This window comes from Mus musculus, chromosome 18 (assembly GCF_000001635.26).
Source record: "Mus musculus strain C57BL/6J chromosome 18, GRCm38.p6 C57BL/6J".
NCBI lineage: Eukaryota > Metazoa > Chordata > Mammalia > Rodentia > Muridae > Mus > Mus musculus.
The window spans coordinates 32,743,805-32,769,283 of NC_000084.6; the positions used below are offsets into that span (position 1 = coordinate 32,743,805).

The window sequence follows — 25,479 nt, forward strand, 5'->3', positions numbered from 1 at the left end:
ATGAATAAATGTCGAAAGAAATGCACACTCATTCTGAAGACTAGGGGTAAAATGATTTCCGCTCATTGCTGCAATTAACTTAGCAAGGTCCAGCCAGGATTTGCCTCTTCATTCAGGTATGTCTCGAATGTGGTTCTGTGTCCATCCAGCACCTCAATTGTTCACATTAGTGTGCACATGGGCGATCCAGACAACTCTTCACATCTGCTTTTAACTTAACCTTCTTATTCCACGTTAATTAATTATTTCAATCGTCAGGTACTAAAGCCATTGCCACAGTCAGTCAATCAATCAGTCCATCAATCAATTCACCTTCCAGTTCTCTACTGACAACTTCAGAGCACTCCATGGCTAACTCATGCATGTTCCCAGGGCATCTTGTCTTTTGTCTTCTCTCCTTGTTTTTCCATAGCTCTCCCTCTTCTCTTCAACTTTGCTTGTTTGTTTGCTAAATACAACTTTGATTCTCTTCATCCTCTGTCTGCCAGCATGTTCCCTGTTTCTGAACCATGTTTTCCTCTGTCAACTTCTCTCAAAAATCCATTTCTTGACCAGTACAGAAGGCGATCAGCACCAAGCTTGCAGAGTATTAGTGGCAAAAGACAGTCAGAATTATATTACAATACAGATTGCTGAAAGTAGAAAACAAATCTTTTTTTCACCTCAATTTGAAATCTCTAGATTTGGCGTGGTCAGAAATCGTTTCTCAAATGTTGTTTCTTGAACTCTATAGCATCGATAGGAACAGGAATGTGGTGGGGTTCGAATATGTTGTCAACTTAATGTAATACTCTCCATTCTTAAAACATTATTTTTGAGTAGGGGATGACATCTTCTTACAGGTGTCAGAACTATATTCAGTGCATGGCCCAGGTGTGGACCCGGGCCAAGCTGAGGCCCCCACTTCCTATTCATTCTGAGAGCGAACGGAAATGTTTCCAAATCCAACTTAAAGAAACTCCTTCTAGAGAAATATTTTAGCTGGAACCTGAGAAAATCTGTCAAGAAAGTAAGAAAAAAAGGAAAGAGACAGCAAAAGGGAAGCAAGGCGCAATTGCTGGAGAAGGGAATAAACATGAATGCCCACGCTGCTCTCTGAGGCTAAAAGCAAAACCTACACATCTCTGGGAATGAGCCAGGTTCTCTTTTGGTTTTTTTGTTTTGTTTTGTTTTGTTTTGTTTTGTTTTGTTTTGTTTTTTGTTTTTGTTGTTGTTGTTTTGGTTTTTTGTTTGTTTGTTGTTTTTATGTTTTGTTTTGTTTTTTTGAGACAGGGTTTCTCTGTATAGCCCTGGCTGTCCTGGAACTCACTTTGTAGACCAGGCTGGCCTGGAACTCAGAAATCCGCCTGCCTCTGCCTCCCGAGTGCTAGGATTGAAGGCGTGCGCCACCACCAGTCCAAGTAAACATTCAGTTCCCCTGCACTTCCTACCTGCCGCCATCCTTTCACTCTGAAGAAGACATGACCCTCAATGTTAAAGAGAATCCATGAGTCACAAAATAGGAATCTACAAACTCCGGACACCACACCTGCAGAACTTTCCACACCCACACCTCCGTATTGCTTTCTTTGAACAGAATAAAGAGAAGCAGCCGTGCAGTGGCTCATTTCCTCTGCCCTGGGTGCAGTCCTCAGGCATGACCTGATCTTCTGGTAATTGTTCCTCTCTTGCCTCAGCCTTGCTCTCAGGTCTAACCCTTTCCTGTCGTTATAAAATTATTCAAGCCTCACAAATTTTACTGATAAAAATCAGCGTTCCCTGTATCTTGAAGTGTTTCCTTCTGCTAGGTTCAGTGTTTAAGGTTTCAAATTAAAGCATTTGATTTGCTTCGGTTTTGTGCCGGATCAGGTATATGGGCATGTTCTCATTCGTCTAGGGGTGGATATCCAGCTTTGCAGGAACGATTAGTTGAATAGGTTGTTTTCCAGTGGCTATATTTAACACCCTTGTAAGAAAAAAATAGTGGCAAGATATAAGAATAGGCAAGAACTTTCTGGAAAGAACTCAAGTAACAGAGGAAATATAAACAAGAATTAACAAGAAGAAATTACATAAAATCTACCACTTTCTACATAGCAATGGAAACCATCAGTAAACAGCCAGCCGTACCACTCTTGGATGTGTCCCCCAAAAGCCTGTGTATCCTACCACAGACCTGCTCCCATGTCCACGATTATTACTGAAATCTTCACATTACAGTAACTAGCCTAGCTATCCAGATTAACAGGTGAAATGTGGCACTCTACACAACAGAATTTTATTATAAAGAAAGATGGAGTCATGAAATTTGCAAGAAAATGGGTAAACCTGAAAGTATTACATGAAATAACCCAGGCTCCGCAAGACAAAAATCACTTGCTTTATCTTGTATGTGGCTCATAGCTCATAATGACCCTAGGCATGTGTATACGTGGTGGTAAGGTATATGGAACAAGAAGATCATTGTAGAGAGAAGGGTGTTGAGGACACAGAGAGGAAACATGGCAAGGAAAAATAAAGGAAGGTATGGCAGGATGAACATGTACTAGGGAAATCTGCCCGAAGATGAAAGAGAAAGTGGAAGAAGAGAGTCAATACCAAAAATCCAACTGAGATATCACAAAGAGACCCAAATCTGTGAATGCTGACTGATTATTTTAACTTAAAAAAACATCTCCAGTATTTTATCCTCCAAGTCTCGGCCCCAGTTTTTGTCTCCACATTATAGTCCACGGGTTTTTCCTTCTTTCTTTGACCCAGGTGCATAAAAATAGACAAGTTATATAACTTCTGGACTATGATGCTGTTTGGTCACCACAAAAAAAAAAAAAAAAAAAAAAACTGGCTCAATTTACTTATGTGTTGATTCCTTACTCTCAGTTCTGTAAAGTCGGTCACAAAAACTAGTTCCTCAGATAACCATCCTGCACTTCCACCCTAAGCCAAGGTGGGAATCTTTCTAAAGATCAGGTCAATAATTCAACAACTTTCATATGAGCATTAAATATATATTAAATTAGTAAATGTATATTATAGATACTTTACATAGTATTTATATAGGGGTTTTCCTGGCTTATTGAGTTGCATTCCAATAAGCTCCTAGAAAGTTAAAAATATGAGTTCAAGGCCAGCCTGGATTTGAAACCCTAAGGAGGGAAAAAGCAAATTTTGGCAAGGATGTGAAGAACTTGGAAGCTCCTCTGTAGGGAAATGTACTATTGTTCATCAACTGTGGTGAAACAACGATCATGGAGCCTAGGTGAGTCTGAGCTAGGTTCTCTGCATATATGCTATGGTTGTGTAGCTCGGGGTTCTGGTGGGACTCCTACCCACCAGATAGCTGGTGGGATGTCTCTGACTTGTTTGTCTGTCCTTAGGACCCTTTTCTTCTACTGGGTTACCTAAGCCAGTCTAGATATGAGGGTCTATGCCTAGTCTTATTCTGTCTTCTTATATTGTGGGGAGTTGATATCCCTGGAAGACCTGCACTTTTCTGAAGAGAAACAGAGTGAATCTGGAGACAAAGAGAGGTTGGGGAGTGGAGGGAGTGGGAACCACACTCAAGATGTAATGTATGAGAAAGAAAGAAAGAGAGAGAGAGAGAGAGAGAGAGAGAGAGAGAGAGAGAGAGAGAGAGAGAGAGAGAGAGAGAGGAAGGAAGGAAGGAAGGAAGGAAGGAAAGAAGGAAGGAAGGAAGGAAGGAAGGAAGAAAAGGAGGGAGGAAAAGAAAGAAGGAGAGGAAGAGAGCAGGAGGAGAGGGAGGGAAAGAGAGAAGGGGAGATAGAACAGTATGTAAACTCAAAAAAAAAACCCTAAAATAACAATTAGCATACATTTTAGCAGCTTCATATCTTGGTGTATGTTCAAAAGGATTGAAAGTAGACTCTCAAATAGACATGTTTATTGCATCTTGATAGTATCATTTTTTTCACAGTAGCCAAAAGGTGGAGGGAACCCAGATGTTTCCTGGGAGATGAATAAGTAAAGAAAGCCTGGTATAGCCATGCAAATAGAATTTTGTTCATGATGAGCCTTCAAAACATTGTTCTAAGTCAAAGAAAGCAGCCATAAAGATATAAACACAATGCAGTTCTAGTGATCAAGTACCTAGCATGCTCAAATTCATGGATTTGGAAAATATTCTATGATTTCTAGGGACTTAGTGGGGGATGGTTAATGAGGAGATACTATTGAATGGGCCCAAAGCTTTTGTTGTGCATGGAAAGTTCTAGAGACAGATAGATAGTGGTGATGCCTGCACAACAATATGAATATAATTAATACTGGTAAACTGTACCCCTGACGATTTAAATGGAAAACAGTGATGTGCATTTTACCACAACTAAAATGATTTTAAAATGGAGAATTCCAATAGTATTCTTTGTCATTGGTGGTGCTTTCCTGCTCACAGAGACTCTTGGAATCATTTCTGCCTGTTTCCATTCTCTCACCCTTAGGACTTGCTTAACTCTCAGGGTGGACCCCATGGTGCTTAGACTCCCACACCAAACTTCTGTCTCTCTACACAGCTCCTGGAATGTATCCTGCCTGTGGAGCCTCTTTGCCGTGCTCAGCCCACCCACTTGTTTCTGGACACTCTTTCCAGTTATTGGTTTTTCTTGCATAATGACATCCTCTGCTCTCACATTTGTCACTACAGTTTTATTACATCAGAACACAGCCAAGCCTCATAAGCACTGACTCCATTGATGAAAACTATTTGAAACAGTGAGTCATGTCCTTTGAAAATGCACACTCCTTTATGTTAGCAACAAATCAGGGCAGGGCTTCATTACCCATTAATTTGTACATCTCATACCATTACAATATTAAAAAAAATCAATCAAACAAAAAACCTACCTTCTTTCATTAAATAAAAGGAGTTAACCTATCTGGCTAGATGACAAAAAATGAACTTTAAAAATTAGCATTTGTGTGTGTGTGTGTGTGTGTGTGTGTGTGTGTGTGTGTGCAGATTGGACGACAACTTGGGGAGTTCTTTTCTTCCAGGTTCTGAGGAGCAAACTTAAAGTCACCTGGTTTCAGCAATTGCCTCTATATAATTTAGTTTTTACACAACTTGTATAACATGTCTGTCACCTGAGCTTTTAGCAAAATTCTAAATTGGAAATTCAAAAGTTATTTTCTTCTGGTAATCTTGAGGCAGTTCTCATGCATTTATAAGGATTAGTGTTCATTCCTGAATGTGTTTGCAGTGAAAGCTTAGAGTATGGTTAAAAGACTGGTCAAAATACCAAATTTTACTAGAAAGAGTATTATGTTTTTCTTTTGTAAATATTTGGAAATTCTTGGCACGTTAGGGACACAAATAACTATGTTCAATCAGGGATTTTTTTTTCTTGATTTTTTTAAAAACAGTTTTAATAGACTATTTGTCCAGAAACTACTTATTAATAATGTGTGCATATTCTATCTCTATCACGTATATAGATTGTGCCTTATATGCTCTTCACATGGATTTATTTATTATATGACTATATAGATGGTCTCAATTCAAATTTAAGAATCCAATTTATGCAATGAAAGTAGCCTTATAATCACCTAAGGAAAATTCAATACCAGCACTTGAGAGGCCACATTTTTTAATTCAGACTCCATTTTAGAGAACCCGGTCTAAGTTTGAACTCAGGTAAATTAACAGGCTGGTACCTAGCATTAGTTTCCAAGTTGTCCCCCAACAGAACCCAAGCCTAGCTCTAGTCTCTAGACTAATCCTTAACAAGACTAGTATCTCCAGGTTATTCCTTCAACAAACCTGCACCCCCAGGATACAAGCCCACCCCCTGCCTAGTGACCACCAATGCAGATGGGAGCAGAAATTAACTTTATGATATGACTCCCAGCACCAGCCAGTTATGTTAAAAGCCACACAGCAACTTTCCAATTAGATGCTTGCACACATATTCTCTGCTTACTGCTTACTATAAAGCCTTGCTATATAGTAAGACATAATAGACCTTATAGTAAGACTATATAGACATTTGGGGCTTCACCACCACCAAAACTGTCCTGTGTGACAGCAGTGCACTGAGGGATCCTGAGCTAGCTTGAATAGAATAAAAACCCTGCTGTGAGTTACATCAGATCAGCGCCTGTCTGCATTTGTGGGGATCACTACACTTCCCTGACACTACACACTTTCACTGGATCGCTTCAAAAAAAGAATTGGAATCTGTCAACCTGATTTGTCTGCACAGTGTATTTAGAGATCAGAAATGTACATTATGAATCTTAATCAATTTGAAGAGGTCACAAAAAGTTGTTAAATTTGCCGTTTTTTTCTTTCAGTTACTGGATGTACAAACTGAATTCTAAGCCCTATTTTGAAAATATAACAAAATAATTATACTTCTGTGATAACAAAGTTAAGTTCATAAGTGCTATTCCTCTTTGTTCCAGGCCAGAGTCTAGCTTAAGCCTTGGCCAATTTCCATAAAATAGTAGCATAATCAGCTCTAGGTCTTAAAATAAAACAAATGAGTATATCCATGATTTTGACAAAAGCATCTCAACATTATATTTTCTATTGTTAATGCAGCATAAACCATAATTAATGAGCACTATTCACTATCTGAGAGACAGGCTAAATCCACAAATGGATATTTTGCTTGACTTGATGATATAATTTTCTTGATATAATTTATTTGTGACCTAAAATAATATATTTAGACATCCAAATAGTTTAGACTATTGTCTCTCAACAAGTCATATATCAGAGGAATATAATTACAATATATCACTTTGGCCACACTTTCTGTACATGTTAATGTTGAGATGCCTATTTTAAGAAAGATTAGATCTAAGCTTTGTGAATAATTCTCTCATAACCTCACTGGCACCTTTGGTGTGTGTGTATGTGTGTGGGGAGTGGGGGTGGTGGTGTTCTCAGGTTTAGCACTGTCTAAAGGCATACTTAAGGGTCTAATAAAAATTGACCTCTCCAGTTCATGGCTGTTTTACATTACATTAAAAATGTTTTTTGCATTCCATTTCTGCCCATGTGAGCAACTGTCCTGGTGCCTTTCCCTCCTGCCCCATCACAGCTGGTGCTCAGAGAGTGGACCATATATAATTCATGTTTGAATTCTGCATGCCCCACACCATGTAATGAATGTGGTGAATGTCTGCACTTAACTTTCAAATAATAATTTTCAGTCTTAAGAAGTAATTTTACTTCTTCAGTTATAAATTGATTGTGGTTTAAAAAAAAATCCAGCCTTCTTGTTTCCATATGCGTCCAGAGCTGATCCTGTGCCACAGCGCTCCAAACTCAAATACTGCCAGGAGAGAGCTGGTCTCCCAGGAGTGCTGACACACAGACTTGCAGGACAGACAAACCATAGTCAGAGACAGCAAGAGCAGCTAACACCAGAGATAACCAGATGGCAAGAGGCAAGGGCAAGAACATAAGCAACAGAAACCAAGGAAGAAATGAAAGACTTTAGAATTTCATGAAAATGAAGGCACATCATAACAAAACTTATAGGACACAATAAAAGCAGTGCTAAGAGGAAAACTCAGAGCTCTGAGTGCCTCCAAGAAGAAACTGGAGAGAGCATACACTACCAGCTTAATAGCATACCTGAAAGCTCTAGAACAAAAAGAAGCATATACACCCAACAGGAGTAGACAGCAGGAAATAATCAAACTCAAGGATGAAATCAACCAAATAGAAACAAAAAGAACTATACAAAGAATCAACAAAAACAGGAGCTGATACTTTGAGAAAATCACCAAGATAGCTAAACTCTTAGCCAGACTAACCACAGGGCACAAAGACAGTATCCAAATTAACAAAATCAGAAAATGAAAAGGGAGATATAACAACAGAAACTGAGGAAATTCAAAAGATCATTAGATCCTACTACAAAATCCTCTATTCAACAAAATTGGAAAATCTGGATTAAATGAATATTTTTCTAGACAGATACCAAATACCAAAGTTAAATCAGGATCAGATAAACCATCTAAACAGTCTCTTATCCCCTAGAGAAATAGAAGCAGTCATTAAAAGTCTCCCAACCCAAAAAAGCCCAGGACCAGATGCGTTTAGTGCAGAATGCTATCAGACCTTCAAAGAAGACCTAATACCAATACTCTTCAAACTACTCCACAAAATAGAAACAGAAGGAACATTACCCAACTCATTCTATGAAGCCACAGACAAACTGTGTATTCTCCCTTGGAGATGGAACAGTTTTTGTCTAATCAGGAACCTGTCACAATTTCCTTTCATAGAGGACTTCATAAATTTTTTTCTACTTCTATCATGTTTAATGTTCCAAATAGATTTTAAAAACTGATTGAGTGCATATTACTTTTAGCTTCAGAAGACATCGTGTATATTTAAGAGGCATTTAACTATTATAAATTATTTTGATGACTTAAAAAAGTCAAACCAGTTGTATCTTTAAAATAAATTTTATTAGTTAAAAAGAAAGAAAGTTTAAAATAAATTCCAGTTGCACCTGCTATATCTTGAAATTTTCAGATTTTCAGTGTGAATGCTGCACAGAATTAGATGGGAGTTGCAGCCAGTGAGGGATGTGAGGGGTGTGTGTGTGTGTGTTTTATGTCACATAGCTTGGTTTGCAAATAATTAGCCAGTATGTATTTGCATTTTGTGAGAGGTAAAAGGACTACTTAGTTATTATAATTGCAGTAGAGTCCGTCTTATGTGTAAGCTATCAAAATGGATGTTTTCGGAGTATTTGTGTTTGGTTTTTCATAGAAAAAAATCTTATTGAAAAAAAAAAACACATATTGTACCCATTTATTGTATAAGTAAAGGCAAGATTGTGGTTGGATAATGGGGAGGGATGATTTCTGTTTGTATTTTACCCTGTACTAAGTACTTAGTTAACAAAATAAATTTCTTCTTGGATAATTTAAAAAGAAATGTTTTTGCTTCCGAGCTTATTCCTGTTTTGCTGAAGACAAATCACAAGCATTTTTATGTCCCAGTCAAACATGTGACACCCCGAGTGTGAACCTTTCCTAGTAACTGTCCTTTCAGCACATCTTAATCTCTTAGCTGAATCCTACTTTACTAATATTTATCCACGTTTATATTTTACTCTATCTTGTGTTTATGTAAAAGCCATTTTGTTCTTTCCAGGAAAATGAGTAATTTAAAATGAACAAAACACATAAATGAGCAAACAACCAAAATGTATCACGTGGCCCATCCTTTCCTCCAAGCTATTATTACATCATGCTGCGTGTGTTGGCATATAATCAAACCCCTATTTATCCAATAAAGTTCGCCAACACATGACCTGCCTTTGATAAACTTTAGACTACAGCCCCCTCTTTCCCCTGCTATTTCTATTAGGAAAAAAAAATATCCTTTTTCCCTGCTTCTATTATTTATATGCACATTCTCAGAGTCTTGTACTTCCTCCTTGGGATTTCTTAAAGAACAATAAGCACCTTCCAGTCATTGCCCCTTCTTTAAAAAGCCTTCATGATTTGCCCATGCATTTAACTCAGGTATAACAGACTTCAGAGCCTAACGGCCACGATATTTTACTGGATCACCTGAATTATACATTTTTTAAAAAACACCAAATCAAGTCTGACTATAAAATAAGCACATGTAACTGCTAATAAGACTTGGATATTTAGTAAGAACTCAAAACAACTATTTATTTGAGCAACTATACTACTGAGTAATAGAAGATTAAATGTAACTAAAGGTATCTTCTGTCATTCAGGATGTGCCTCTCTGCATGTATTGGCATAATTGGCCCTCAATCTTGACCAGCAGATTCCAAGAGACATGGGAATGGTTGGAAGTGGAAGAGACCTCAGGCAGCTATGAATGCAACAAGAACAGACCTTTTGGAGACAACTTGAGTAAGGCAGCTCATTTAATGGGGGGAAACAAAAGTTACTTAAACCTTTGGGGTGGGTAGGAGTTTTGAGGTGAGTGTACATCACTGGCCAGGGGCATGCTTCGTGGGGGAGGGGGGATAAGGAGGAATTCTGGCTGCTGCTGGATATGACCTTAGACCTGGCTACCTAGCTACATGACCTCCTGGGGGGTGGACTGAGCAGAGATGGAGGTGCAGGGCTCTGTGTGTTGGGACAAGCAGGCCATGGGCCAGGGATAGAGGAGAGTGATCCTACTCTTGCCCATCTCAAGACAAGATTTCTGGGGTTTGGACATGAACCCCACTCTTGCTCTGAGCCTGCTTCCCATGGTCCCACGGCTCCCTGGCTCCACATCTCCTTCTTTTCATTTTATCATTATTTGTGCTGAAGTGGAAGAGGAACACTATTTCCATTTTAATGAATCTGAGCTAGCAGAACAAAACATACAGATACTTAAGGATTCATTCCCAAGAATTCAATAGGTGGACTAAGCTGTATTTGTGAGGAGCTATTTTAAATTTTAGGGAGGATAGGGAAGATATTAACTGATTCTTAAGTTGGGAAGGAGAGGTGGAAGAGTGTAGCCACCTGTGGCCACATGAACTGGGTTCCTAAGTGGGAGACCAGAGCTTTAAGAGAGGGAACGGTGAGATAAGAAATGAGACCAAGACAAAGTGCTGATCAAGGCCCAATGTTTACTAGCAGTCTGTGCTTATAAAGGGGGAAAGCAGCATCTTGGAGAAGAACAGCAGAGTGACAGAACAATGAAACCATCTAGGTTGGAAGGCTCCACCCTAGGTGGTTTCATTCACAGTGGCAGTCTGAATCAGCCTGCTCAAAGGCTGGGGGAGGTTACATAAGAGTCTTCCCACACCAAGGTATCATCCATATAATGATAACTGTGGAGACCTGTGTCTAAGGTTTTAATGCTATGGCAACAGCCTCTTGCCAGATGGTAAGACTGTTTGCCATCCGTTAGAGGAGAACTGTCTGCTCATATCATAAGGCTGGCCTGGAGTTGTTGTTGGGGGTGGGGGGTGGTATTAAGAACACAAAGCACTGGCAATCCCACAGATGGACAGGAATAGAGAAAAGGGAGTCTTTAATGTCTACCGCTAGGAGAGGGACATTTGCAGGAATGGCAGTGGTAAGGGATATCTCCCTTTCAGAGCCCCCAAACCCTCATGGTTTATTTAGTTGCCCTTAGATTTTATGGCAGTCTACATCCCCTAAGCTCTTTTTTTTTTTATAGTGAACACAAAATGTTTCATGGACTGTGGAGGGGGAGAATATGGTGAAGCTGGAGTTGTTTTTTTACTGACTGTGTGAGCACGTCATGTTTCTCCTTTGATAGAGGTCATTGTTTAACCCAAAGCCAGTCAAGACAGGGAATATTATATTTAATGTTAAATAAAGTCTGGGTAAAAAATGTTAAGGCCTAGGTAACTGTTACCTAGTTAGCCTGCCATTTTGTGCTGTTACTGATGTTATGAGGAATTTCTTTTTCATATAGTGTTACTGCTGTTAGTATGATGTTCTGTGCTTCAGTGTTCTTGGAAACCAATCACAATAGAAGTCAGTTAGAACTGCTTTGTGTAGCTAGCCCTCATAAGTCTAGACCCAAGTCAACCACCCAGCAGCACTTCCTACACCTATATATGAGCTTTTAACTATATTTGCTTTTATAAACTTCCTCTGGGTGGATCCCAACATAAGAGAGACACCTACACCAATATAAGAAACCATGTGGAACAAGACTTCCATTTTGAGTAGGAATCAAGTAAAGATTAAGTTTCCAAGACCTTCCTAGAACTGATATCCTACTTAGCAGAAAGAGACATATACATGGGCAAATGACATCCTGGTTGGCAAGTTAAGACATGAAAGTCCCCTACCACAATCAAATACTCCAACCAATGGGAGTAGGATAAATATACCACAAAGACATGTTCCTAAGGAAATTCCTTATCCCTAAATCCTGATTGGTGGAATAACTTGGCACAAATGTTTGTTGATTTCAGGCTCAAAAAGCTCTATGGGATCTTGATCTAAGGTCACAGTCAGCCCCTGAGTCTGATTTGTGTCCGTGATCGATCACGTGGCATTCAATAAACCATCTCTATTTGACTGAGATCAGTGTCTAAGTGGTTAATGCGGTGATTCTTAGACCCCAACAATTAACAGTGACCCTTAGAATTGGGGGTAACTGGGAGGGGTTTTAAAGTTTTTATAAGTATTTCTACAGGTATAATCATTTGCCCTACTTTTTTAGCTGACTAGTGAGAGTATTTTTCCCAGCCTCCAGGATATCTCTTCCTACGAGACTGGTGGTGATGTTGTCCACAAGAGGACCCGTCATGTCCTGAGACCTGTTAGGGTCCTCCCATTTGTAGGCTTGTTTTGGTGGTAAGGGCTGAGAGAACCTCCTAGGCTGAAGCTGAGGCTTCGGAATTATTTCCCAGTCTTGCGGGGCCTCTTGTTTCTTAAAATTGTTTTATCAATGAGGCATCTGAATGGATTGTCACCTATTTCTATGGTTATCTTTGGGTAGCCTCCTGAGACACTGGAAATCCATAGAGCCTCTATTGGAGCAGTTTTTCCTCTTATTACCAGGGCTGAGGGCTGTCCCATTTTAAGTTTAAAGGCTCTAGTGGCTTGCCATCCTTGTCATAATGGAAGTGACAATCTCTGCTCCAGTGGAAGTCCCTACAGTACCAAGGACTGACTGTCGGGAGGGGGTGGCATTTCTGGTGGATGGGGGCAGGGTGTGTCCTTAGGGCAATTGCCTTACCAGGGTCCCTTTTGCCACATTTAAAGCAAACCCCTTCTGTTTTTAATTGCTGCTGTGAAGTCTCTAGCAATGGAATCAGTCTGATGAGATGTCTCAATATCCTGAGTGGCTGGAATCCATCTATCTTTGAGAGTTTATCTTTGAGACCTTAGTAGGCAAGCCTACACTCAGAAGCCATATCCTCCCAGATGATGTTGTTCAGAAGGAGGTTCCTATCTGTGGGGTCAGGAGTTTTTCTTTCTGAGCTGGTTTTATTTCTAAGAATAGTAAGAGAGAGAGACTCTTCCAGTTTTTGACGGAGGAAAAGCAGAGAGGAAGCAGGGTCTTGTAAACTGGAGGGCAGGATGATTCTGTCCCAGGCTTGAAGTTCACAGAGGCACACCTGGTCATAATAGCCTGCTGGTTGGGCTGCTTGCTGGGCTCCTGTGGAAAAAGCTCCCTGACCACAAAGCTTTCATAGTCCCAGATATCATTTCAGCCCTGGTTTCCCCCTGATCTGCTGGAAGCATTAGTATCTGTACAGAGCCTCCCATCGTAGGAAAAGCAGCTGCCTACAGAGAAACTGCAGAAATCTCCCAACCCTGGGGCAAGTTTAAAGTGGCAATTTAACTTTGGAAGATTCAGCCCAAGGGCTATGAATGACATTCTCATTGACTGCCTGCCTGAGCTCTTTTAAGTCTTCAACCTGAGAAGGATACTAATTTAGGGGCTTAGCCCAGGTGGTGGGGTGGACATTAGCCAGAAATTCTGGATCTCTGGACAGATGGCTGAGTCTGGGAGGTTGAAGAGCTGCTGGGTAGTAGAAGGGGGAGGAGGAGAGGGGTGGGCAGGGAAAGCTGTTAGCTCTCGGGAGGTGCTCTGAGGCGGTGCCATTTTCGGCTCCAGACAACCGGCCATCTTCCTGGTCAGAGCACAGGTGTCCGCCCAGCCCGAGAGGCTTCTGCCTCACGTTCCTCGGGGACCACCTTGGTTCCAGGACTCCAGGGAAAGTAGTCTACACAGGTGAGAGTGTAGACTACTGAAACAAAGGCTTCTGTGACAGGCCAAAGCAACACAGCTTCTGGGAAAGATCCTGTTTTGGGCCTTCATCTTCAGCCAGGAGGAGGTCCAAACACCAGATAACTGTGCACCTCCCTGAAAGAGGAGACCTTGCCTGCAGAGACTGCTCTGACAACTGAAACTCAGGGAAGAGAGCTAGTCTCCCTGGTCTGCTGATAGAGGGTAACAAAATCACCAGAGGAACAATCTCTAAGCAGAGACAACTATAACAACTAACTCCAGAGATTACCAGATGGCGAAAGGTAAACGTAAGAAAACCAGGACCACTCACCATCATCAGAACCCAGCACTCCCACTTCGCCCAGTCCAGGGCACCCCAACACACCTGAAAAGCTAGACCTGGATTTAAAAGCATATCTCATGATGATAGTAGAGGACATCAAGAAGGACTTAAATAACTCACTTAAAGAAATACAGGAGAACACTGCTAAACAGGTAGAAGACATTCAAGAGGAAACACAAAAATCCCTTAAAGAATTGCAGGAAAACATAACCAAACAGGTAGAAGACATTAAAGAGGAAACACAAAAATCCCTTAAAGAATTGCAGGAAAACACAACCAAACAGGTGATGGAATTGAATAAAACCATCCAAGACCTAAAAAGGGAAGTAGACACAATAAAGAAAGCCCAAAGTGAGGCAACACTGGAGATAGAAACACTAGGAAAGATCTGGAACCATAGATGCGAGCATCAGCAACAGAATACAAGAGATGGAAGAGAGAATCTCAGGTGCAGAAGATTCCATAGAGAACATCGGCACAACAATCAAAGAAAATGGAAAAGATCCTAACTCAAAACATCCAGGAAATCCAGGACACAATGAGAAGACCGAACCTATGGATAATAGGAGTGGATGAGAATGAAGATTTTCAACTCAAAGGACCAGCAAACATCTTCAACAAGATTATTGAAGAAAACTTCCCAAATCTAAAGAAAGAGATGCCCATGAATATACAAGAAGCCTACAGAACCGCAAATAGACTGGACCAGAAAAGAAATTCCTCCCGACACATAATAATCAGAACAACAAATGCACTAAATAAAGATAGAATACTAAAAGCAGTAAGGGAAAAAGGTCAAGTAACATATAAAGGCAAGCCTATCAGAATTACACCAGATTTTTCACCAGAGACTATGAAAGCCAGAAGAGCCTGGACAGATGTCATAAAGACACTAAGAGAACACAAATTCCAGCCCAGGCTACTATACCCAGCCAAACTCTCAATTACCATAGATGAAGAAACCAAATTATTCCACAACAAAACCAAATTCACACATTATCTCTCCACGAATCCAGCCCTTCAAAGGATAATAACAGAAAAAAACCAATACAAGGACGGGAACAATGTCCTAGAAAAAACAAGAAGGTAATCCCTCAACAAACCTAAAAGAAGACAGCCACAGAACAGAATGCCAACTTTAACAACAAAAATAATAGGAAGCAACAATTACTTTTCCTTAATATCTCTTAATATCAATGGACTCAACTCCCCAGTAAAAAGACATAGACTTACAAACTGGCTACACAAACAAGACCCAACATTTTGCTGCTTACAGGAAACTCATCTCAGAGAAAAAGATAGACACTACCTCAGAATGAAAGGCTGGAAAACAATTTTCCAAGCAAATAGTGTGAAGAAACAAGCTGGAGTAGCCATTCTAATATCTAACAAAATCGACTTCCAACCCAAAATAATCAAAAAAGACAAGGAGGGGCACTTCATACTCACCAAAGGTAAAATCCTCCAAGAGGAACTCTCAATTCTGAATATCTATGCTCCAAATACAAGGGCAGCCACATTCATTAAAGAAACTTTAGTAAAGCTCAAAGCACACATTGCTCCTCACACAATAATAGTGGGAGACCTCAACACACCACTTTCACCAATGGACAGATCATGGAAACAGAAACTAAACAGGGACACAGTGAAACTAACAGAAGTGATGAAACAGATGGACTTAACAGATATCTACAGAACATTTTATCCTAAAACAAAAGGATATACCTTCTTCTCAGCACCCCATTCTTCTCCAAAATCGACCACATAATTGGTCACAAAACAGGCCTCAACAGATACAAAAATATTGAAATTGTCCCATGCATCCTATCAGATCACCATGGACTAAGGCTGATCTTCAATGACAAAATAAATAATAGAAAGCCAACATTCACGTGGAAACTGAACAACACTCTTCTCAATGATAACTTGGTCAAGGAAGGAATAAAGAAAGAAATTAAGGACTTTTTGGAGTTTAATGAAAACGAAGCCACAACATACCCAAACTTATGGGACACAATGAAAGCATTTCTAAGAGGAAAACTCATAGCTCTGAGTGCCTCCAAAAAGAAACTAGAGACAGCACACATTAGCAGCTTGACAACACACCTAAAAGCTCTAGAACAAAAGGAAGCAAATTCACCCAAGAGGAGCAGAAGGCAGGAAATAATCAAACTCAGGGGTGAAATCAACCAAGTAGAAACATTAAGAACTATTCAAAGAATCAACCAATCAAGGAGCTGGTTCTTTGAGAAAATCAACAAGATAGATAAACCCTTAGCCAGACTCATGGAGGGCACAGGGAAAGCATCCTAATTAACAAAATCAGAAATGAAAACGGAAACATAACAACAGATCCTGAAGAAATCCAAAACACCATCAGATCCTTCTACAAAAGGCTATACTCAACAAAACTGGAAAACCTGGATGAATTGGACAAGTTTCTAGACAGATACCAGGTACCAAAGCTAAATCAAGATCAGGTTAATAATCTAAACATTCCTATATCCCCTAAAGAAATAGAAGCAGTCATTAATAGTCTCCCAAACAAAAAAAGCCCAGGACCAGATGGGTTTAGTGCAGAGTTCTATCAGACCTTCAAAGAAGACCTAATTCCAGTTCTTCACAAACTATTCCACAAAATAGAAGCAGAAGGTACTCTACCCAACTCATTCTATGAAGCCACAATTACTCTGATACCTAAACCACAAAAAGACCCAACAAAGATAGAGAACTTCAGACCAATTTCCCTTATGAATATCGATGCAAAAATCCTCAATAAAATTCTTGCTAACCGAATCCAAGAACACATCAAAACAATCATCCATCCTGACCAAGTAGGTTTCATCCCAGGGATGAGGGATGGTTCAATATACGGAAATCCATCAACGTAATCCAGTATATAAACAAACTCAAAGACAAAAACCACATGATCATCTCGTTAGATGCTGAGAAAGCATTTGACAAAATCCAACACCCATTCATGATAAAAGTCTTGGAAAGATCAGGAATTCAAGGCCCATACCTAAACATGATAAAAGCAATCTACAGCAAACCAGTAGCCAACATCAAAGTAAATGGTGAAAAGCTGGAAGCAATCCCACTAAAATCAGGGACTAGACAAGGCTGTCCACTCTCGCCCTACCTATTCAACATTGTACTTGAAGTCCTAGCCAGAGCAATTAGACAACAAAAGGAGATCAAGGGGATACAAATTGGAAAGGAAGAAGTCAAAATATCACTTTTTGCAGATGATATGATAGTATATATAAGGGACCCTAAAAATTCCACCAGAGAACTCCTAATCCTGATAAACAGCTTCAATGAAGTAGCTGGATATAAAATTAACTCAAACAAGTCAATGGCCTTTCTGTACACAAAGGATAAACAGGCTGAGAAAGAAATTAGGGAAACAACACCCTTCTCAATAGTCACAAATAATATAAAATACCTTGGCGTGACTCTAACTAAGGAAGTGAAAGATCTGTATGATAAGAACTTCAAGTCTCTGAAGAAAGAAATTAAAGAAGATCTCAGAAGATGGAAAGATCTCCCATGCTCATGGATTGGCAGGATCAACATTGTAAAAATGGCTATCTTGCCAAAAGCAATCTACAGATTCAATGCAATCCCCATCAAAATTCCAACTCAATTCTTCAACGAATTAGAAAGGGCAATCGGCAGATTCATCTGGAATAACAAAAAACCTAGGATAGCAAAAAGTCTCCTCAAGGATAAAAGAACCTCTGCTGGAATCACCATGCCTGACCTAAAGCTTTACTACAGAGCAATTGTGATAAAAACTGCATGGTATTGGTATAGTGACAGACAAGTAGACCAATGGAATAGAATTGAAGACCCAGAAATGAACCCACACACCTATGGTCACTTGATCTTTGACAAGGGAGCTAAAACCATCCAGTGGAAAAAAGACAGCATTTTCAACAAATGGTGCTGGCACAACTGGTTGTTATCATGTAGAAAAATGCGAATTGATCCATTCCTATCTCCTTGTACTAAGGTCAAATCTAAGTGGATTAAGGAACTCCACATAAAACCAGAGACACTGAAACTTATAGAGGAGAAAGTAGGGAAAAGCCTTGAAGATATGGGTACAGGGGAAAAATTCCTGAATAGAACAGCAATGGCTTGTGCTGTAAGATCGAGAATCGATAAATGGGACCTCATAAAATTGCAAAGCTTCTGCAAGGCAAAAGACACCGTCAATAAGACAAAAAGGCCACCAACAGATTGGGAAAGGATATTTACCTATCCCAAATCGGATAGGGGACTAATATCCAATATATATAAAAAACTCAAGAAGGTGGACTCCAGAAAATCAAATAACCCCATTAAAAAATGGGGCTCAGAGCTGAACAAAGAATTCTCACCTGAGGAATACCAAATGGCCGAGAAGCACCTGAAAAAATGGTCAACATCCTTAATCATCAGGGAAATGCAAATCAAAACAACCCTGAGATTCCACTTCACTCCAGTCAGAATGGCTAAGATCAAAAATTCAGGTGACAGCAGATGCGGGCGAGGATGTGGAGAAAGAGGAACACTCCTCCATTGTTGGTGGGATTGCAAGCTTGTACAACCACTCTGGAAATCAGTCTGGCGGTTCCTCAGAAAATTGGACATAGTACTACCGGAGGATCCAGCAATACCTCTCCTGGGCATATATCCAGAAGATGTCCCAACCGGTAAGAAGGACACATGCTCCACTATGTTCATAGCAGCCTTATTTATAATAGCCAGAAGCTGGAAAGAACCCAGATGCCCCTCAACAGAGGAATGGATACAGAAAATGTACATTTACACAATGGAATACTACTCAGCTATTACAAAAAAATGAATTTATGAAATTCCTAGGCAAATGGATGGACCTGGAGGGCATCATCCTGAGTGAGGTAACCCAAACACAAAGGAACTCGCACAATATGTACTCACTGATAAGTGGATATTAGCCCAGAAACTTAGGATACCCAAGATATAAGATACAATTTGCTAAACACATGAAATTCAAGAAGAACGAAGACCAAAGTGTGGACACTTTGCCCCTTCTTAGAAATGGGAACAAAACACCCATTGAAGGAGTTACAGAGACAAAATTTGGAGCTGTGACGAAAGGATGGACCATCTAGTGATTGCCATATGCAAGGATCCATCCCATAATCAGCTCCCAAACACTGACACCATTGCATACACTAGCAAGATTTTGCTGAAAGGACCCAGATATAGCTGTCTCTTGTGAGACTATGCTGGGGCCTAGCAAACACAGAAGTGGATGATCACAGTCAGCTATTGGATGGGTCACACGGCCCCCAATGGAGGAGCTAGAGAAATTACACAAGGAGCTAAAGGGAACTGCAACCCTATAGGTGGAACAACATTATGAACTAACCAATACCCTGGAGCTCTTGACTCTAGCTGCATATGTACCAAAAGATGGCCTAGTCGGCCATCACTGCAAAGAGAGGCCCATTGGACTTGCAAACTGTATATGCCCCAGTACAGGGGAACCCCAGGGCCAAAACGGGGGAGTGGGTGGGTAGTGGATGGGGGGGGGTGGGTATGGCGGACTTTTGGGATAGCATTGAAAATGTAAACGAGGAAAATACCTAATAAAAATAAAATAAAATTAAAAAAATAATAATACCATAAAAAAAACATAGTTTGCGTAAATAGACTTACATCACATTCTTCTTTCCCTTTTGTACCCCAACTTCTCCCAGAGTGCCCACCCTTCAAAACCTGTTATACCTTTCATTCTTTAATCATATTCTTTAAAATTTATAAAATATTGTGACAATAAAAATGAGTATTATAAGTTGTTTGATATAAAACAACAATCAATTGAACTGTCTTTTGTAGATGTTTATCTACAGCAATACTGAAAATGCATTTGTTTTTCTCAATATAAATTTTAAATAACTCCAAATATATTAACTGTATAATATTTTAAAATAATATATCACTATTAGTTTTTTAAATGAACATAAATAGATAAAGTTTTTTTGTTTGTTTTGTTTTTAGTAGAGCTTAAAATCTTGTCTCTTACTGTGGTACAAACACAAAATAACAGTTTTGGACATTGGAGTTCATTGTAATAAGGCTGTACTTGAATGTCCCTCACATCACCAAAGGATTCTACCTCTATAATAGATAAGCTAAGAGTTGACAGTTCTGCTGTGCCAAGGAATGAATTATAGGCATGATTTTTGGATACAGATTTCCTGCTGCAGTCAGTTATTTGACTTGAGTGTTTGTCGTCATTCTCAGCCCACAGGAAACAGGTTACATTCATTTAAGAAATAGCATGTGTATTAAGATGGTCTATCCATGAAGTCATTCATCAACTGTTTCAATGAACAATGGCTCTGCTTGGAGGGTGGCACAGACGTTAGGTGAGGGTAAGATTCTGGTTCATTGGCTGTGATGATTTTGAGAAGCTTTCATCTCAGAATAAGAGTAACTTATAAGGTCCTCTTCTTCAAAGTTGATACAATAATTATCAATATCAAGCAAAACATTCAGTCTCACTCTTCGCTGTTCTCTTACAAGCCACCTCCCAAATTAATTGTCTACATTTCTTTTGGCTGTATAAATAATTTTGAAATATGTAAGCTGTTCTGAAAACCATACATACTATAGTGTAAAAACATCAAATAAACAATCCTACTAATAGAGTGTCCGAGATAGGAGAAGCATGATTTCAAGACCATTATGTGGCACACAGCAAGAACCTGTCATGTACAAACAAGCAGAAAGTGTATATAGATTGTACAATACTGGACCTTTTTCTCCCATTACCAAGTTAGAGAGACCATGGAATGACAGTCAACAAATTTCTAATTCCTCATATTTTTCTATTTCAATCAATTAGGATATGTTGGTAATATTAATTTTCATATTAAGAGATATTAAGGAAAAGTGATTGTTCCTTTCCATTAATTTTCATGTTAGAGGTGGAATTATGTTTGTGTGGGTTTGTTGAAAGATTACTTTCTTGCTTCTCCTAGGGTGTAGTTTCACTCCTTGTGTTGGTCTTTTCCATTTATTATCCTTTGTAGGGCTGGATTTGTAGAAAGACATTGTATAAATTTGGGTTTGTCATGGAATATCTGGTTTTCTCTGTCTATGGTGATTGAGAGTTTTGCTGGGCTGGCATTTGTGTTCTCTTAGGGTCTGCATGCCATTTGCCAAGGATCTTCTGGCTTTCATAGTCTCTGGTGAGAAGTCTGGTATAATTCTGATAGGCCTGTCCTTATATGTTACTTGACCTTTTTCCCTTACTGCTTTTAAAATTCTTTCTTTGTTTAGTGCATTTGGTGTTTTGATTATTATGTGACAAGAGGAATTTCTTTTCTGGTCCAGTCTATTTGCAGTTCTGTAGGCTTCTTGTATGTTCATGATCATCTTTTCCTTTAGGTTAGGGAAGTTTTCTTCTATAATTTTGTTGATGATATTTACTGGCCCTTCAAGTTAGGAATCTTCACTCTCTTCTATACCTATTATCCTTAGGTTTGGACTTCTCATTGTGTCCTGGATTTCCTGGATGTTTTGGGTTAGGATCTTTTTGCACTTTGCATTTTCTTTGACTTTTGTGTCAATGTTTTCTATGGTATCTTCTGCTCCTGAGAATCTCTCTCCTATTTCTTGTATTCTGTTAGATTTATTCTTGCATCTATGACTTGTGATCTATTTCCTAGGTTTTCTAACCCTAGGATTGTCTCCCTTTGTGATTTCTTTATTGTTTCTAGTTCCATTTTTATATCCTGGATGGTTTTGTTCATTTCCTTCACCTGTTTGATTGTGTTTTCCTATAACTTCTTAAGGGATTTTTGTGTTTCCTCTTTAAGGGCTTCTAGCTGTTTACCTGTGTTCTCCTATATTTCTTTAAGGGAGTTATTTTTGTCCTTCTTAATGTCCTCCATCATCATCATGAGAAGTGATTTTAGATCTGAATCTTGCTTTTCCCGTGTGTTGGGGTATCCAGGACTTGCTATGGTGGAAGAATTGGTTCTGATGATGCCAAGTAACCTTGGTTTCTGTTGCTTATGCTTGCTTCTCACTCTTGCCTCCCACCATCTAGTTATCTCTAGTGCTACCTGTCCTTGCTATGTCTGACTGCAGCCTGTCCTTCCTGTGATCGTGGTTGTGTTAGAACTCCTCCAAGTCAAGCTGTCTCTAGGATCCTGTGATTCTGGGATCCTGAGATCCTGGGTGTGTTCGAGCTCCTGGTAGTCAAGTTGCCTTTGGGTTCTTGAGATCCTGGTGTGACCAAGCTCCTGGGATCCTGTGATCCCCTGATCCTGGGTGAGTTAGAGATCCTGGGAGTGGAGTTGCCTCTAGGTATTATGGGGCTGGCTGGGGAATTTGGGCCCAAGGTCTGCTCAGGGCACCAGCTCAGACAGACCAAAAGGAACCTGTGCCATTGGTCTGGCAGAGTTTCTGTGTGCCTGGGTTCCGCCAGACCTAGTTACTCCCGGTGTTTGGGGAGTGTTGGAATATACATTACAGTGTGTGTATGGAATAGCTGAGAAGCACCTGAAGAAATGTTCAAAGTCCTTAGTGATCAGAGAAATGCAAATCAAAACAACCCTGAGATTTCACCTCACACTAGTCAGAATGGCTAAGATCAAAACTACAGGTGACAGCACATGTTGGAGAAGATGTGGAGAAAGAGGAGCACTACTCCATTGCTGGTGGGATTGCAAACTGGTACAACCACTCTGGAAAACAATCTGGTGGTTCCTCTGAAAATTGAAACTAGATCTACCTGAAGACCCAGCTATACCACTCTTGGGAATATAACCAAAAGATGCCCCACCATGCTGGTGCATGCCTTTAATCCCAGCACTTGGGAGGCAGAGGCAGGTGGATTTCTGAGTTCCAGGCCAGCCTGGTCTACAAAGTGAGTTCCAGGACAGCCAGGAATATACAGAGAAACTCTGTCTCAAAAAACAAACAAGCAAAACAAAACAAAACAAAAGATGCCCCACCATGCCATAGGGACATGTGTCCCACTATGTTCATAGCAGCCTTATTTGTGATAGCCAGAAGCTGGACATAACCCAGATGTCCCATGACAGAAGAATGGATACAGAAAATGTGGTTCATTTACACAATGGAGTACTACTCAGCTATTAAGAAAGAGGATATCCTGAGTTTTGCAGGCAAATGGATGGAATTGAAAATATCATCCTGAGTGCGATAACTCAGAACCAAAAGGACATGCATGGTATGTACTCACTAATAAGTGGATGTTAGACAAACAAACAAATAAACAAATGTACAGAATACCCAAGATACAGTCCACAGAATTCAAAAAGGTCAACAAGCTGAGGTGCCCAAGTGAGAACACCTCAGTCCCACTTGGGAGAGAGAAGAAAGCAATCACAAATGGGGAAGGAGGGACCTGGGAGGGAATAGGGGGAGAGGGGAACCTGATCTGGTATTGGGTGAGGGAAAAGGACTGAATCCCTGAGGGCCAGCAGAAAGAATGGAAACAGGCAACCTCTGGAGATAGGAGGTTGGGGGGACACTCCAGAATGTACCAGAGACCTGGGAGGTGAGAGACTCTCAGGACTCTAAGGGAGGGCCCTTAGATGAAATGCCTGACAGTAGGGAGAGGGAACTAATAGAGCCCACTCCAGCAGGAAGTCAGGGCATCAAATGAGGGAGGGGGGCATCCTACAGTCATGACTCTGACCCACAATTGTTCCTGTCTGAAAGAATTACAGAGATGGAAATGGAGAGGAGTTTGAGGAAAAGAAGGTCCAGCAACAGGTGTGCAAAGTGGGATCCAGCTTAAGGGGAGGTCTCAAGGCCTGACATTATTACTGAGGCTATGGAGCGCTCTCAAAAAGGGACCTAGCATGACAGCACTCCAAAAGACCCACCAAGCAGCTGAAAGAGTCAGATGCAATTATTTGCACCCAACCAATGGACAGGAGCAGCTGACCCCTGTTGTTGAATTAGGGAAGGCTGAAAGAAGCTGAGGAGAAGGGTGATCCTGTAGGAGGACCAGCAGTCTTAATTAATCTGGACCCCGGAGATCTCTAACACCAAACAGCATACACCAGCTGATATGAGGCCCCCAACACACATACAGCAGGGGACTGCCCAGTCTGTGTTCATTCAGAGATGATGCATCTAACCCTCAAGAGAATGGAGGCCCCAGGGAGTTTAGAGGTCAGGTGGGGTGGTGGTGGGGACATCCATGTGGAGACAGGGGGTGGGGAGGATGTGTGGGATGTGGAACAGTTGGAGAGTGGACAGGGGTTAGGGGGAAGTAAAATATGGAGTGTAAAAAATTAATTTCTAAAAAAAGAAAAACAATATGAGCACAAGACAAGAACAGTAAACAGGCTGGTCCCAGAGTGCATCTTGGGAGCATCTGGTTCTCATTTTAAAGTCACAGTGGAGCTCACAACACATGGTGTAACCTCCCCCAGCCTGAAGTGGGCTGGTTCAGACCCTGTCACCACTGAGGTGGGGCCACCTGCGGTGCAGCTTTCTGACTTGGCTGGCTCCTTTTGAAGTGACAACTGCCCTGCTCTTCTGCTACCTGCTGAGAGGCTGAACCTGTCTTCCAGAGACATCCTTAATAAGCAACAGCCTGGCAACCACGTGCTGACAGAATGGCTTGAGGCACCAAGAATGGACTGGGGAAGGTGGGGGGATGGGCCTTCCCCCTTATAAGCACGGTCTCCTAGTAAACTCTCTCGGGCCTTGATCAGAACCTTTGTCTTGGCTTCATTATCTTCTCCTGCCCCAGCCTGCCTCCCAGGTGTACCCGGTTCACGTATTGCTCTCTTCAGACACACCAGAAGAGGGCATCAGATCCCACTGCAGATGGTTGTGAGCCACCATGTGGTGGCTGGGAATTGAACTCAGAACCTCGGAAAGAGCAGTCAGTGCTCCCAACCACTGAGCCATCTCTCCAGCCCTCACTGATATATTATTAATATCAAATAATTTTGCTAGTGTGATTCCAAGATATCTACTCATTAGTAGACTTAGAAAGTGGCTAAAATTATTATGAGCAGTATAAATTAGGTGGTTTATTTATGCTATTTATTTATTTTAAATTTTTTCATAATTAACATATATAGTCATTTAAATTGGGTTTTTAATACTCTAGTAATATGGTTATGAAAAAATAACACCCTAGAGTCTATTGTCTTTCATGTTTTCTAATAAATTGTGATTCTAGCCCATCCTTGTTGTGGATAGCCCTGGGGCTAATTATATTTGATGTTAATTCCGTTCTCCTGTGAGTGCTTGTGAACAAGGAATGAGTCAGTACTCAGGTGATTTCCTGTAAACCTGCTTCCCACCTTAGTCTGTAAAATAAAGGAGAGCTGATGATTGGGCAGATAAAGGGAAGGTGGAAAGGAAGGAGAGAGAGGGAAGAAGGAGAAAATGGAAGAGGGAGAGGACGCAGAGGAGGAGGAAGAAGAAG

At 40.5% G+C, this 25,479-nt stretch overlaps 1 long non-coding RNA gene across 1 annotated transcript in view; it reads right to left on the bottom strand.

The window, feature by feature from the left end:
* 4930455D15Rik (RIKEN cDNA 4930455D15 gene) overlaps positions 1-25,479 on the bottom strand; it is a 173,646-nt gene that overhangs the window by 80,163 nt on the left and 68,004 nt on the right. The window lies entirely within an intron of this gene.